General features: G+C 39.9%; 1 protein-coding gene and 1 long non-coding RNA gene across 2 annotated transcripts in view; one reads left to right on the forward strand and one right to left on the reverse strand.

The window, feature by feature from the left end:
• The window catches only part of LOC146005400 (uncharacterized), a 284,737-nt gene that overhangs the window by 28,068 nt on the left and 239,606 nt on the right, over positions 1–17,063 (reverse strand). The window lies entirely within an intron of this gene.
• Positions 541–15,128, forward strand: LOC146005401 (uncharacterized). The gene is made up of 2 exons (XR_014444018.1): positions 541–716; positions 14,915–15,128. It is a non-coding gene; the product is annotated as an uncharacterized LOC146005401 (long non-coding RNA).

Here is a 17,063-nt window from a genome sequence, read left to right on the forward strand (position 1 = left end):
CACACTAACTGGGTGCTGCAAGTGTTAGATAGGCCTACATTCTGACTTTGGCACCGCAAAATAATCTTGAAACACGAAGAGTACCGTGAAAGGAAAAAGTTTGGGAACCACTGGCTTATGCAATGTTTCAATAATTAACATTAATTTAGTCAAGGAATCAGCAACAAGCCACATTTTTTTCTTCGATTTTAGGTATTTCTTTTTCTTCTTATAATTGATTATATCTTTTTTCTCTATGCAGAGGATTGGAAAAAGAAATGAATGAAAAGATGGTTCAACATTTCTTTCTGTCTGTATCTTGCCCAATATCTGAACTTACTCTTAATTATTGAATTAGTTAATTAACCATTAACTATTCTGAATGTGCTTTATTGAGTCTATATAGTTTTTAATTGTTGCTGGGATAGCTGATAGTTTTAGTTTTTGTTCTTCACTCACATTACAACAATGACTTGATTGTTTCTTATTGGTTTCCAGGCAGATGATTTAGAAAGAGAGAACTCTACAAGTCCATTCCCTCGTGCCAATTCTAAAAGGAGCAGTGAATCATCAGTTACGAGTATATGGCGATCTGCTTTGATGTCGAGAATATAGGAATTTTCTTAACCATGTCTGAAACTAACGACAAAACCTCTACAACCATATGACCACATATGAATGTAGGATTTGGGTCTGAAGAATGTCACCCGCACCCAATGAGAGATAATGGCCGCTGGGTAAGTACACTATTCAGAAGTTACTCAAGATGTAGTACACATGCAGGTCGGTGATGGAACCACAATTTATTTTTTGTGGCACCATCACTGATGCAAGTAAGCTTTTGTTGGCTTGGAATTGACAGTTTGTTTTCTTCATGAAGCCCATGCCACTATAATGTGGTCATTGTGGCATGGAATGTTTTTGGCTCTAAATAAAATAATAAATAATCCGTCGCGCAACAGCCCATGAAGGGCCTAGGCGTACCTACCGACTGCCGGTCTCCCTCCCACGCTTTCATTCGTCACCTCTAAGCGTGGAGATCTTCAACCGGTATTGGAATAGTCGGGGGGTCGGCCCGACGTATCCCCAGCCGTTATAGTAGCTCTCCGTGACCGGATTACGCTCACTCACTCGGAGCTCCCCAATTTCCTCACGATGGTGGGTTGCCACCGGCCCTATACGTAGGCCGAATAAATTCCGACCAGAGCCGGATTCGAACCTACGCCGTCCCGCAGCGAACGGTCTCAAAACGAGTGAACGCCTTAACCCGCTCGGCTACGGAGGAGGACTTTTGGCTCTAAATATACCCCCTAAACATGAACTTACACCCACCAAATGAAAAATTCTGGATAAATCCCTGTTTGAGTGTATGAATTATTACATATATGCATATTAATATACAAGGCTCATTCAATATATAACCGGAAATATGTTGTAACAAGTATTTATTACAAGCACCAAAAGAACTACAGTACTATGTTTCAACATAGTCCCCCCCAGTTCAATGCACCTGCGCAAGGACTTGATAAGGGCACTGATTTCACACGAGAAAAATATGTTGGATGCGTGCCTAACCACTCATGCACTGCTGACTGGGCCTCGTCTTCATTCTGGAACCTCGATCCACTTAGTCCATCTTTCAGTGGGCCAAAGGTGTGGATTTGGTTTGATTTGGTGTGTTAAGTCCACTTTGTGCAGAATAAGGCTAATCTGGACTGGACCTACAGTTTAAAGTGGGATCCGAACCACTATGTGCCTCCCCCGAGTATCGAACCCAAGACCCCTTGATTACAAGGTAATGATGCTATCACTACGCCATCAGGGAGGACTACCAAAGGTGTGGAAATCGGAAGGTGCAAGATCGGGCGAATATGGAGGGTGGGGTAAGCACTCAAACATAGGTCCTCGATGGCAGACAATGTAACATTGGCAATGTGTGGTTTCACATGAAAATTGGCAAAAAAATAAAAATAAAAAAAAAAGGTAAAGTATTCCCCTGTGCATAGCACCACGCCATGAAGGCGTATAGGGGGTGTGGGGGTAACGCCCCACACTTTCTTGATCCGGTCGTGAGTGGGGGTGATGTGATCAGCATCACGCCCCTGACCGCCTTTACCCCCCAGGGTTTCCCCCAGGTACCCATGTTATTCGACGCTGGGTAGGCGCCGGGGCCGCTTCCACCGTTAGAAAAGTTCCCGGATTTGAACCGGCCGGGGAAACCTGAATCATGGCGAGGTGTTAGGATAGTTACCTGTCTATCTCATGAATTATGATGAATAAAATATACGAAGTCCTCTGTTGGCTTCTCTATTGGTTGACCAGAGCGTCGTCTCACTTCTGCCCCACTGCTCTCCTAACCTCTTCCTCCTTCTCAATCCCAATCAGAAATCAGTCCCCTCTCAGCTTGCTCCTCTCTATATCCCTAGGCCATGGAGCTCTTCCTCCATGCCGAGTCGTGTTTTTAATTGCCATTATGCAAACCGCTGACTCCATAGGCAGAAGAAACTAACTGTTTCCTGAATAGCTCAGGAGGTTTGCATAGCACAACACTGTGCATTGTTTACATGCCTCAGAGGCTGAGACAACTGAGAAAAACAAGTGAATGCCCTGGTCAACGTGAAGCATTCAGAGAGACTTTATAAAATAAACATATAATCTTAGGGATTGATACGATACGATGAAGAAATACCTCACCTCGCCGTCAGTTCCATAACGGCGGAACAGGCCTCCCCGATGGCGCAGTGGTAGCGTCGTCGCCTTGTAATCAAGGGGTCCCGGGTTCGATACCCGGTGGAGGCACATAGTGGTTCGGATCCCACTTTAAACTGTAGGTCCAGTCCCGATTAGCCTTACTGTGCATAAAGTGGACTTAAAACACCAAATCAATCAATCAACGGCGGAACGGCTGAACCTTGCTCAGTAGAAAATAAAAAAGACTATTCTATTCTAAAGCTCCCTGCACACATCAACACGTCGGCTAGAGTCTAGTTTACGTCCTTCTTGCCCATTCCTTCTTGCCCGTTTACGTCCTTCTTGCGCACTCCTTCTTGCCCGTTTACAAAACTGTGCTAGCAGACAGCCGGCGCTCCGGCATCCGTAAGGTAAGTTAGTTTTTCTTTTTACACTTTCTGTCACTAACCATTCACGGGAACGAAGTATGCCTACGAGGTTAGGTTAGGCCTGTTAGGTTAGGTTCCATTAGCACTCATTTCACCCCTAAATATGTGCTTCATCATCGAAAAATGTCCTCAGTACGTTCAATCACGCATAGCCGGACAACATCGGTTTTTCTCGATTTTCTCCTCCAGGAAATTTTTGCTCGCCTTGGGATTTACTTTGTTGAAGTCCTTATACAATAACCTTTCCAACGATATATGACACGTATTCCTTATGAAAAGGACGTAAAGTAGACTCTTACCAACACGTCTCTCCTTCATTTCCGGTGTTAAACGTTTCGGAACCCAGTAATACGAATACGCCGGTTCTCCCATATCAAGTCCTCCACTTGAACAATGTTGCTTTCCATGTCTGCAGTGACAGAGCGACCTAGACGCAGAGAATCTTCAACACTGGTTATGCCCTGTTTGAACTTCTGAGCCCATTTGTACACTTGTTAACGTACTGAACTGTCATGTGGCGATGAATTTCTATCGGTTTCACGCCTTTACTCAACAAAAGTCTTAGGACATTTCCTTGCAGCACTCTTGAAAGGGTGCCGCCTTCTTGGTAATTGTTTCCCAGGTTCCCTTGCGCGAGGCAGGCGTGCCAACCCCCAGCTATGAATAGCTTACAGATGCCTTCACAAAATAACATAACATAAAAATATAACAATCAAGATCGTATTTTAGATTTTTTATACTCCAGTTATTTATTGAATGCACCTTGTACATATGAATTCGTTTGTTACTTTTATACATATACGATATTTGTAAAGTAGCAAATTATTTCTTTACCAACTGGTTAAAAATGTCAATAAATTACACCTTCCCTCACCCGGCCCACACAGACATTAGCTATTCTTTGATTTTTTTGTGTGTTATTATCGATATCATCCTTAGTAAAATCAGGCGCGGATCCACGGGGAGGGCGATAGGGGCCATCGCTCCTCCCAACTGCCAAGTTTCTGGATATATTAAATGTGTAATATTTTTGAAGACTCAAATGTTCAGTCTTTTATCACCAAGTTTAGAGGTGAGGCTCGAAAATATTTTTTAAGTTTGATTTAAGTCCATTTTATGGTTACGAGGGTCACTATTTATATTTTGAGCCTAACAATGAAAAAACAGGAATTTGGCATTGAAAACTGCTTTATTGTTTTTCGAAGTATTCTCCTTTATGGTCAATACACTTTTGCATTCGTTCGAACCATTTGTCAAAGCAGTTTTTCCAATCTTCTTGAGACACCTCCATAATATGGTTTTTGAACGCATCAACGGCGTCTTCCGCCGACGAAAATCGTTGCCCACGCAATTTATTCTTGACATTCGGGAACAAGAAGAAGTCATTGGGTGCCAAATCAGGACTGTAAGGCGGATGACCCATCAATTCGATTTTTTGACTGTTCATAAAGTCGGTTGTTAGACGAGATGTGTGACGGCTGGGATTGTCTTGATGAAGAATGATCCGACGGCGTTTGTTTGTTTTCCGTAATTGACCGAAGACCTCTGGCAAACAAATTGTTGTGTACCATTCAGAGTTGACCGTTCTACGTTCCTCTAAAGGCACAGTTGCCACATGACCAGTTTTCCCGAAAAAACAGGCGACCATTTGTTTCGATGTGCTTCGAGCGCGAACAACTTTTGTTGGATTGGGTTCATCTTGAAACACCCATACAGTCGACTGCTGTTTACGTTCCGGCTCATATGCATATATCCATGATTCGTCACCTGTTACAATCTTATATACGTCTTTTGAAGCACCACGATTGTATTTATTGAGCATTTGTTTGCACCAATTGACGCGAGCGTCTTTTTGAGTTTTTGTCAAATTGTGTGGGATCCAACGAGAACATACCTTTCTCACAGCTAAATGATCATGTAATATTTTATATATGCTGGTGGAACTAATACCTATGGTTGCCTCAATCTCACAGTATGTCACATGACGATCTTGCAGTATTAGGTTTTGCACAGCATCAATGTTTTCTTGAACAACAACTGATTTTGGACGACCTTCGCGAATCTCGTCGGTGAGCGAATGGCGGCCACGATTAAATTCGTTATACCAGCGTTTCACAGTGGCAAAGGATGGGGCTTCATCGCCAAATGTGGAAGTAAGTTGATAGATGCACTCTTGTCTTGATAATCGACGTCGAAAATCGTAAAAAATCATCGCACGAAAATGTTCACGAGTTAATTCCATTTTATTGTTGTCCCGTAATCTCCAAGGCAACATAAACAACACACATCAAGCTATTGACAAAACATTTGAAGTACGTTATGGTCAATAATGCCAGACGATTCTTTGTAAAAGCGTCAAATCGCGCCTAACTTCAATCAGTGTTGCCAAGGCTCAAAATATAAATAGTGACCCTCGTAAGGTAGGAAATGTATATACAGTTTAAATTTCGATCCGAATCACTATGAGTCAAAGGGAGATCGAACTCGCGACTCCTTGAGAGAATCGTTTTCTTGTTCTCTTTGTTCATTCACTTTACTCCTCATATCTGATCGTCCAGTTTACGACATACAATAGTAACAGAGGCGAAGCGTCCGGTCATCGGGAGATGCGGCGATGACAAAGCAAAATAATAAAAAAAATGCTTTTTAAATATTTTAGAGAAGAAGTAAAAAATAAGTCAGAATACTCGCATATTTGAGCGAAATTAGTCACTCGACGCCATGAAACAGCTAGAAATACGCATCGAAAGGAGAGCCCAGTTCTACCTATGGGTCTACCCCCCCGTGCCCAGCCGTCCCGCTACGTTTCCTGTTGAGTGCAATGGTGTCAGGCGGACCAACTCATCGCAGCAAGTCTGCGAATCCAAGGTCCATTGACCGCTTTTTCTCCCGCTCTTGAAGGTCTGGTCATAAGAGGCCTTTTTTCAGCCCCCTTGTTTACAAAAACGGCATTCTTTCAGTTATGTCATAAGTAAGCAAAAGCATAAATTTCCCCACGGTTAGTGCTAGAAAGAGCTTGGGGGGAGGGGGGGAGCAGTTCTGGATCCATTGTAATTCCTTCACAGTATTTCTCCTTTTCAATTTTTTTTCTATCTTTTGATCCTGCGGTTCAAATATCGTTTTCTGAAAATAATGTTCTTACTTTACAAAACACGAAGTACTTCAATGTTGTTTCGTGTTTACTATGCTTACGAATGACAAGACTGATCAAGATTTTTGTTCACGAGGTGACAGACATACTTACTTAGACAGAACCTTTTCCCTAACATATCTTACTTTCATATCAGGGATGGTCAACAACATCAGGATTCCGGAAATTTTACTACCCGGCTTTCGGAGAGAGACGTTTAACAATTTTTCCATTTTTCGGGTAGAATTTAAGAAAGTTTAGTCTTCCTTATTTTACGATCATATACAACGTAGAAGAAAATGAATTTGGCCATCTCTACTTCACACGTCTGTACGAACACTGTTATCATCATTATCAATGTAGAAATCCCCCCTCCACCTCCACGGTTGAAAGATTAACCCTGACGTTTGGCAAGTCTTGCGATGACTACGTAAAAATGTCACGCTTCGCCACTGAATAGTAACCATCCATTTCAGCCCTGGACTCTATTTTTGCAAGAGGATACTCTAATCTCTGGAACATGTCCTTGGCAGAACTCTAGAAGTGAGATACCGGACTGAAATTCGTCCCTCCCAACTGTAACTTCTGGATCCACCACTGAGTAAAATATAGTTCAAGCCAAAACTAATTGTTTATCTTCCTTGTTATAACAAAAACTATCCCCTCCGGAAATTTTTGGTGGGGGATACTTTAGGACAAGATTGTTTGGGGGGGACCCAGTGGCGTCGCGTGCGGTTCTCATACGAGTATTCACAATAATAGAGTTACTCCTCTCCATTGTAACTTCATCTTCAATTGAAAAAGTGAGAATAACAGTTCAATTTATTTTCAACCATTTCCCCCCAAAATCACTCAATATTTGAAGTAATACAAGAAGGACCTAGGGGAAATTGTCCCTCTTCCCCTTACAATCCGCTAGGTAATTCTCGCTAAAGTTTGCAACTATGTAGCACAGACCTTTTCGAGTAACCCTAGACATGCCTTGTATGTGCTGCACTCTGGTGCCGAATGTAAGAAATATTGCCGCTTGCATCAGTGTTCGCACAGCGAAGTGAACATCTTCGGGGTATAGTGGCCAACAGCCCCTTAGCTGTCAGCTCTATGCAACACGCACAGCAATTGTGTTCAACGCCCTCCGTGGAACACCGTGAGAGTCAGTGTTACCAACTATCTAGAAAAGTTATCAGACGTGAAGAAGTCGTGTCAGAGTAAGTTGTATGTATATACTCGTACATCAAACATAGTATTTTTTGAATAAATGTACGTATGTGTGTGTGCATTTAATATGTACGTAATTTAAGATATACACATGAGTGTTCACGTGCTTATGCGAACATTATCAGGCGACGCGCCTGGGGGGACCCCTTCCGGGATCCAATCCTTACCTTCATCTACGGAAATATATTAAGTATTTTCACTTAGTTAATTTTAATCTTTCGGGGGGAGCTGGTCCGAATTCCTTGCCCGGTTCCTTTACAAAGCACGCCACGCCATTGAACGTTCGGTGAAAAGGATATGGTTTATGGATGGAGCCATCACGACTGCTGGCTACGAAAATTTGTCAAAAGTTCAAACAGAGAGTAGCATTGATCTGTAGAAGCAGAAAGGAGAGTTTAAAAAAGAAGAAAAAAAGTGTTTTGATGTGTCTGATCTCCTAAATCCATCTCTTTGTCTTCTACTCCCCCTCCTCCTGTGGGACTTCCTGTCCCGCCTGCGAGACTGGACGCTCATAAACATTCTGGAGGAATTCCCTTCGCCTTTCATTGTATGTTAAACAATGCCCACTGTTGCTGGAAAGGGCGGGGTCCTCCGAAGGGCGTCGTCCTCCCAAGGGATAACATTAGCTATATTTTGAGACCAGCCGAAGATCCAGAGAGCAACGCCATTGATCACAAGATACGAGTATAATCGGGATAAGACATGATTGACCGAAGTCGCCTTCTGTGCAACTCTCTCAACTAAGACGACGTACAACGACCCTTTCCTTTTTTTTTTTTGTTATTTAGCGTCGTTTTTCTCCAAATTTTGGCTAATCGCGACGATGAAGATGAGTGATAATATGATGAAATTGATGAAGGGACAAAGAACATCCATGCCGGGATTCGAAACCGGGACCCCTGGCGTCGTAGTGCAGTGCGCTGACCACGGCGTCACAGAGGTCGGCACAACCCTTGGAAACAAATTATGTATTTACCCAGATAGCACATAAGCTTGTGGCAAGCTTGCGATAGCTTCCTTTTAGCTTGTCAGAGCCAGCTTGACGTGGCAAGCTGGACGTAAGCCTGATGCATGATAGGGTGCATTTTTTAAAAATAAAACAATAGACACACCCATTTAATATAACAATAGAGATACTTGTTATACAAACAATAGTGACAAAATGAAAAAAAACCGAAATACAGTGGAATGAATTCCATTATGGGTCAATCCATATGAAATCATACAACCTGGTTGCTTGACCATTTTTAAAAAAGTTTATTTTTTGAGTGGTGTGAGCCTCATATATTGACAGTTCAGAACCACTCTTATTTTATTTTTACTATCACCGATTTGAAGATGACGGGCATTTTTTTATCATGGCGCGTGTCATTTTCTCCATTCGTAAGCATCAGCGGCAACTTTTTTTTCTCAGATCTGGCAAGTCCTACGACAATGAGACAAAATCTGTGATGTTAAGCACATTATAGGCTACAATTATATTTCTGTGTAATTTTCTAAATATTATTCCTTCATAATAAATTTTAAGGTTAAAATTGTGTATTTTAATCGCTCAAAATGACATTTTCGGACATTTTTTTGAGGGGGAAGGCAGTTTGCTTGACACTTGAATTTTTTTGCGCAAGTATCTGTGTACCAATAGAGTACGTCAAAATTATTTGAAGCTTGAGACTTTAATATTTGTTTTTCTAAAGGTACATAAACATGTACTTTTTGTTAAAAAATTCCAAGTTCAGGGTTAAATATCTCTGGTGGGCAGTTGTTTAAAAATCTGAAATTTGTACACAATACAGTACTTCAGGATAAGTAACTTCAGTAAAAATTTTGCGTTTGAGATTTAATTGGTTTAGGAGATACAAAACTCGTGAAAAATTCAACATTTTGCATTAAATATGGCATGTCTAATTTCATTTCTTATTAACATTTTGTGTTGAAATTCTGCAAACTGTAATTTGGAATGTCAATGAACAACATTACAATCCTGAAATGGCTCTGCAATAAAGTATATATACGAGGGCGTGCTGAAAAGTAACGCTTCCTATGTTTTTATTTTCTTTGTTACCTTGTAAACGCATTTGGATTTTGAGCAACCATACATTGCACTTATAAGACTTTCCAGCTTCTCCATTGAAGGTTTCAAACTTCTATCGCCAGGGGGTGCTGAACTATTGCGAGGAAAATGGCAGCATGTAACCATGCAATGTTGGTGAAGCGCCTGAAGTAGCGTGCCGTGATCGAGTTTATAACCGCAGAAAATGTGCTACAAATTGACATTCATCTGAGACTGAGGGAATATTATGTGGATGAATGTGTAGACATCAGTACTGTGCGATCTTGAGTTTATCATGCTCTTAAAGAAAACCCCAGCTGAACACGATTCCGATGACCTCCATCAGTTCTAGTTCCTGGCCTTTCACTCCATTCTCTCACATAGCTGAGATTTTTTCAGCTGTGGGTTTTCTTTAAGAGCATGATAAACTCAAGATCGCGCAGTACTGATGTCTAACACATTCATCCCCATAATATTCCCTCAGTCTCAGATGAATGTCAATTTGTAGCACATTTTCTGCGGTTATAAACTCGATCACGGCACGCTACTTCAGACGCTTCACCAACATTGCATGGTTACATGCTGCCATTTTCCTCGCAATAGTTCAGCACCCACTGGCGATAGAAGTTTGAAACCTTCAATGGAGAAGGTGGAAAGTCTTATAAGTGCAATGTATGGTTGCTCAAAATCCAAATGCGTTTACAAGGTAACAAAGAAAATAAAAACATAGGAAGCGTTACTTTTCAGCACGCCCTCGTATATATACTTTATTGCAGAGCCATTTCAGGATTGTAATGTTGTTCATTGACATTCCAAATTACAGTTTGCAGAATTTCAACACAAAATGTTAATAAGAAATGAAATTAGACATGCCATATTTAATGCAAAATGTTGAATTTTTCACGAGTTTTGTATCTCCTAAACCAATTAAATCTCAAACTCAAAATTTTTACTGAAGTTACTTATTCTGAAGTACTGTATTGTGTACAAATTTCAGATTTTTAAACAACTGCCCACCAGAAATATTTAACCCTGAACTTGGAATTTTTTAACAAAAAGTACATGTTTATGACCCTGTAGAAAAACAAATATTAAAGTCTCAAGCTTCAAATAATTTTGACGTACTCTATTGGTACACAGGTACTTGCGAAAAAAATTCAAGTGTCAAGCAAACTGTCTTCCCCCTCAAAAAAAATGTCCGAAAATGTCATTTTGAGCGATTAAAATACACAATTTTAACCTTAAAATTTATTATGAAGGAATAATATTTAGAAAATTACACAGAAATATAATTGTAGCCTATAATGTGCTTAACATCACAGATTTTGTCTCATTGTCGTAGGACTTACCAGAGCTGAGAAAGAAAGTTGCCGCTGATGCTTACGAATGGAGAAAATGACGCGCGCCATGATAAAAAAAATGCCCGCCATCTTCAAATCGGTGATAGTAAAAATAAAATAAGAATGGTTCTGAACTATCAATATATGAGGCTCACACCACTCAAAAAATAAACTTTTTTAAAAATGGTCAAGCAACCAGGTTGTATGATTTCATATGGATTGACCCTTATGAATAAAGCACCAAAGCTTTTATTTTGTGCAACATAAATAAGAATGACTTTGATTGTAATTAGTGAAAAAATGTGCTTTATTATCCTTCGAAAGATGTGTGTGTATTGAAGTTGCAACGAAGATCAAAAAATAAAATGTGGTGAATAAAAGTGAAACTCTCTTGACAAATATTTTTATCCCAGACTATATAATCAGGAGCTAAGTACTGTAAAAAAATTGTTTACCAGTGTATAGTTAGAGCTTGATTAGTTCATCGAACTCTTCAGCCTAACTATTGCTTATTTTGGGTGAGCACGAAAAGTTTTTATAAGCTGCAAAGAGAAACTGTGACGTTACAAACATGGGTGTTTGTTGTTAATTAGCCCCAATTGTTTCTAGTTTTGCTGTTATGCATATATGTGTATACAATGTACATTGCAGCCATGTTTATACAGATATATATAAATTTAGCTTAAAGATACACAGTAGGCTTACTTCGAGCATTGCATTCTGTAAGCTTACAGCTAGTTATGAAAAGCTTGATGCAAGCATGCCTCGGCAAACTTGCTGCAACTTCCAATTGTGATAGCTAGATTGCTTAATGCAAGCTTGCATCCAGCTAAAAGCTTGCCATGGCAAGCTCCTGATCAAAAGCTCATTAAGACGTGGTTTTATGGCAAAGGGGGGGGGGGGTAAAATATATATTAGGGAAAATTTACTCCTGAACCGAAGCTCGAATATTACGTGATTTCGTGAAGAAATGGGGTAAAAATATCGTAATACGTCATTTGGTACTGAATGAAGGCAACAATATCCTAGGACAAATTTACCCCTGGCCACAAGTTCCTTATTACGTGATGTGGTGAAAAGGGGTAAAAATATACTAGGACAAGTTTACAAGTCTTATCAAATGACTGAAATGACATTATTAACGAAATAATTCCAACATTGTTATGTAATTTAACGAATCTTGTGTGCCTGCGCACCCCAAATTAGCACTTTTGATCACATTGTTTTATCTTTCGTTGCATTATAGCTCTTACTGAGTAACATATTAAGCCACGAAAAAAAAGAAACACTGTAAAAATTCACTGGAGAAATTACGTTCTAAGACCCTACTCAATTTCCACTGACATCCAGGGGTGTCCACAAGGGGGTTATGGCGCAGATTGCGCCATCGAGATTTTTGGGGGGATTTTTTTTACCTTCAAATAATATAAAATTCAACATTTATAGCATTTTTCTAAAATATATGTAAAACGTTTACACCTTAAATCCACCATATTGAATCCATTAGATGAAAAAAATAAAGTATATAGGGGCAGGGGTTCCCACAGTTGGGTTTCTGGCCGCATGTTGTGCCCACTCAACTTTCGGGCTTTGGGGGGGGGGGTGGCGGTTTATGATTGAAATTCAACGTGAACAATGTAGAATTGGACACAATTTGAATTACATTATCAATTAACCGTTGCTGCTATATAGATATCGAGTTTGTAGACTTCCAAGGAAATTGTAACGGGTAATATGTATTATTGGGGGGAGGGGGAAATATCCAAATCTTACATATTAGGCCTTCTGGGGGGATTGAGAATTAAATGTTGGGGGGGGGGACAAGACATGCAACTCTTCAATATCAGTGTTAAGTCTCCGATTATGGCGGGTATTTTGGTTATACCTTGGAGCAAGCGAACGAGAAAAAGTATCTGCGCAAGTAGTGACCCGAGACGGTTCCACCAATGAATACGTGAGAGTATTGGGATTGCATGGGGGGGGGGGAGCGAATGCAGTTACCAGCCTTCCCAGCAGAGTGTACTGCTTCGCTCTGCCCAGTCGATTTCCCCCCTTCTCTGCCGCTATGCGCGACCATGCTCCAGAGATTTCCGGGACAGAGTATAGGAGGATTTGAGCATTCAAATTCAATTCTTGTGTATTACTCTTGTCTTAGACTGTTGCGCAAATTCAGGTGCGTGGACTTACAATTATTTGTTTTGGAGGAGGCAATATCCACTCTTCAATATAAACAGTAAGTCTAAAATTGTCATGGAAATTTTGGTGGGAGGATTGAGTATTAAATTTAAGGGGGAGAAATGAAGGAAGCTCTTGAGAAGGAGTTAAGTATTGGATTGTCAAGTGATTTCTGTAAGGGGGGAGAGTTCGAATATTATATGACAGAGAAACACACGTTTTCGGCTCCGAACGTCCTAAAAGAATAACTATCGCGGGATCCTAAGAAAGTATTGACACCTCATTAAATTAGTAATCTTGAAAGCAAAGAAATTAAAATTTTCTTGCTCGCTTCGCTGGCAGTAGTATCTTAAGGAAATGTGTGTTTGACGTTTTGCTCGGGTGAATGTGAAGTTTTATATTATCGCTACATTACAAGACATTGACGATATTCTCGATATTGATTAATAAAATCACTTCTTAAAATATAATGCTTAGTGTTGGTATATTGCTTAATTTAAAGCAGATGCATCATTTGGATGGTGTACTTCTATTAACAATATTATTGCATTCTTGATTTCCTGTATGCTGTAATAGTTGTAGTAAGTGTACTTCATATGTTAACACCTTGCACGTTACCCGATAAAACAGAAAAATAAATATTATCAAATTCACATTTCTAACTTCTTGTCACAGGACAATGTTACATTAACAAGTGAAATTTGCATTGAAGATAAAATCCACGTAGTTATTGGTTTTTGCTATGGATTACATAAATAATTATATTTACCTCAAGCAGAGGGGGCGAATTCTTTGAAGGAGGAACCGTATTATATTCTCACCCCGAGCTTAGAAATTTCTATGTAGGGTTCTGTAATGTCTCGCGAAACAATAATAATGAATCGGTCACGCGGCTGCTGCATGTTATTTGTTTGCTCAGGTTGAATCTTAAGTTGTGTAACAATTTGTGTTAAATGTGTGGATTTTATAAATCTTATTCTCCAATTCACAAACACTGTTTAAATGCATATTTATATAATTTAATTTATTACATTTAACCAATCAATGTGCTAGCTTTCCGTTATTTCAAAAAGTGAACAATTAATAAAATATGGATAGTTCAACATGTTATTGCATTCAAATAAACATAAACTATTATGTATTCATCCAAACTATTGTGGGGGATTTTGATGAAAGGTTTGGGGGGGGGGATAATGCATCCATGATCTTGGGGTGATGGGCATCCCTCTTTAGGGAAGATGGACAGATAAATGATAGTGTTCAATAAAGCTAAAAGAAAGTTCCTGTCAGTAGACATGCTGTCGTAATGAAATACTTTATAGATATTATAACATGGTTTGAGGGGACGAATGACATGATTCGGGGCCCGGGGAGACGCATTATATGATTTGGGGGGACACATCGAGTAGATTTGGGGGGGGGGGCATTGCGCCATTGGCCTTGGAGGGATGGGCACCCCTACTGACATCCAATTTCCGTTAAAAAAATGACCTTGTTTCAAATGTATTAACGGCCGTTATATAGTTGCTCTAATTAATGTAACTTTAATGATTCAGTTTATAAAACGCCTTGTGATCAAGGGGTCCCGGGTTCGATTCCCGGTGGAGGCACATAATGGTTCGGATCCCACTTAAAACTGTAGGTCTTGTCTCGATTAGCCTAACTGTGCATAAAGTGGACTTAAAACACCAAATCAATCAATCAATCAGTTTTTAAAACTATATTTTTAGTGTACGGAACTGTAAGCTTGAATCGTCATCTACTCGTATCTTTAAACATGATAAAATACTCGAATTTCAATAAGAAAAAAATGGCGTCCCGTTTTCGTAAATTAACACGCAATCTGTTAAATTTTAGCGGTAGAATACTGTAAAATTTACGGTAGCTTCTTCCTCTATTTCAGGAACTTCACCATTCTATTCTTGTACCCAATGAACCAGAGAGTCTCTCCTATATCTTGTGGAATTTGGACGAGATCCATGGCACAAGTACACAATGCAACAAATGAGAAGAAGAAGAAGAAAAGTGTCCCACTGGCTAACAACCTAAAACAAATTATTCGGGGTTTATCTACTTAAAGCAGTCGTCTGCTCATATACGAGCGGTACCCAGACGAGAGGGAGACAACAGTAAAACTCGATGCGAGAACGAGAATGATGTCTCTGTACATTGGAGAAGAGAATCTGCTGTCTTCAGGTCTGTTGTCAGCTTGTGTAATGTTTCAGTCATTTTGTGTCCATGAGACGTAAGAATACGCGCCCACATGGATGATCAAGGTCCTCTGAAATAAGGGGGAAAAAATGATTACTTATTCATTCCGTCTTTTATTTGTATCATTTTCTTCTTCTCCGTTTTCCTTTTTATAAATTTTCACCTTTCCTCCTTAGTCTTAGAAGCTATTTCTTCTCGCTTTTATTTTTCTAGTTGTCCCTTAAACTATCTTTACTGTCCCATATCTGACCCATTTTCTTCATTCCTCTCGCTCTCATTTGAGTTTCTTGTACTTCCCATTTTTTCGCCATGTTGCCTTTCTTTATTTCACATTTCTCTCTCTCTGTCCCTCGAGCATGTTCTACTTTGCTTTCCTTCTCTTACTATGCCGTTTTTTCTTCCCTTTGTATATCACACTTTTATTTCTCTCTCCCTTCCTCCCTCTTTCTCTGTCTCTTTACCTTAAAACGTTGTTTATTTTCTGAGAATAGCCATGTACAGTATATATGGTTTGAAGTTTTCGTCCTGTGTGTAATGGCGGCTCTGTCTCATATTACAATGTTATATCGTACACCCTTTATCAATTTTTCAAAATTACATTGTTACTATTAGTAATTAGAGATTATAATGATTAATAATAATAATAATAATAATAATAAGTACAATTTTCGAGTTTTCAAAATATTTTGCTTAGAATATTGTTAAGAGCGTGGAACCCTTATACGAGGACATAACACTTTTTAGCCTGTGAGTGCTATTCTTTGTAAGGCTTTGCATATGAACGTTTTCCCTTACAAACCTTACCCATTTCCCCCGTTGGGCACGCCAGTGGTTTTCAAAAATATTATATTTTCTTTGCATTTAGTATGAATTGTACACACTCTGATCGAGTTGTTCCTAGAACGTTGTCTCAAGCTTCAGGGGAGCTGATGTTGATCCTAGAACATTGTCTCGGAAAGCCGATATTGTTTCTAGAACGTTGCGCCAGGGGAGCTGATATTCTTCCTAGAATATTGTCTCAGTGAGTCGATGTTACTCCTAGAACATTGTCTGAGGAGAGACGTAGTTGTTGCTAGAACGTTGTCTCAAGGGAGACGATTTTGTTCTTACAACGTTTTCGCAGGAAAGCCGATGTTGTTCCTAGAACGTTGTCTCAAGAGAGGTGAAGTTGTACCTAGAACGTTGCTTCAGGGTAGCTGATGTTGTTCCTACAACATTGTCTCAGGAAGCTGATATTGTTCCTAGAACGTTGTCTCAGGGAGCCGATGTTGCTCCTAGAACGTTGTCTGAGGAGAGACGTAGTTGTTGATAGAACGTTGTATGAAGGGAGACGATTTTGTTCTTACAACGTTTTCGCAGGAAAGCCGATGTTGCTCCTAGAACGTTGTCTCAAGAGAGGTGAAGTTGTACCTAGAACGTTGCTTCAGGGTAGCTGATGTTGTTCCTACAACATTGTCTCAGGAAGCTGATATTGTTCCTAGAACGTTGTCTCAGGGGAGATCATATTGTTCCTAGAATGTTGTCTCAGAGGAGACAATGTTGTTCTTAGAACGTTGTCTCAGGGAGCCGATGTTGCTCCTAGAACGTTGTCTGAGGAGAGACGTAGTTGTTGATAGAACGTTGTATGAAGGGAGACGATTTTGTTCTTAAAACGTTTTCGCAGGAAAGCCGATGTTGTTCCTAGAACGTTGTCTCAAGAGAGGTGAAGTTGTACCTAGAACGTTGCTTCAGGGTAGCTGATGTTGTTCCTACAACATTGTCTCAGGAAGCTGATATTGTTCCTAGAACGTTGTCTCAGGGGAGATTATATTGTTCCTAGAATGTTGTCTCAGAGGAGACAA

Source organism: Lepisma saccharinum, chromosome 23, assembly GCF_977018435.1.
Source record: "Lepisma saccharinum chromosome 23, izLepSacc3.1, whole genome shotgun sequence".
NCBI lineage: Eukaryota > Metazoa > Arthropoda > Insecta > Zygentoma > Lepismatidae > Lepisma > Lepisma saccharinum.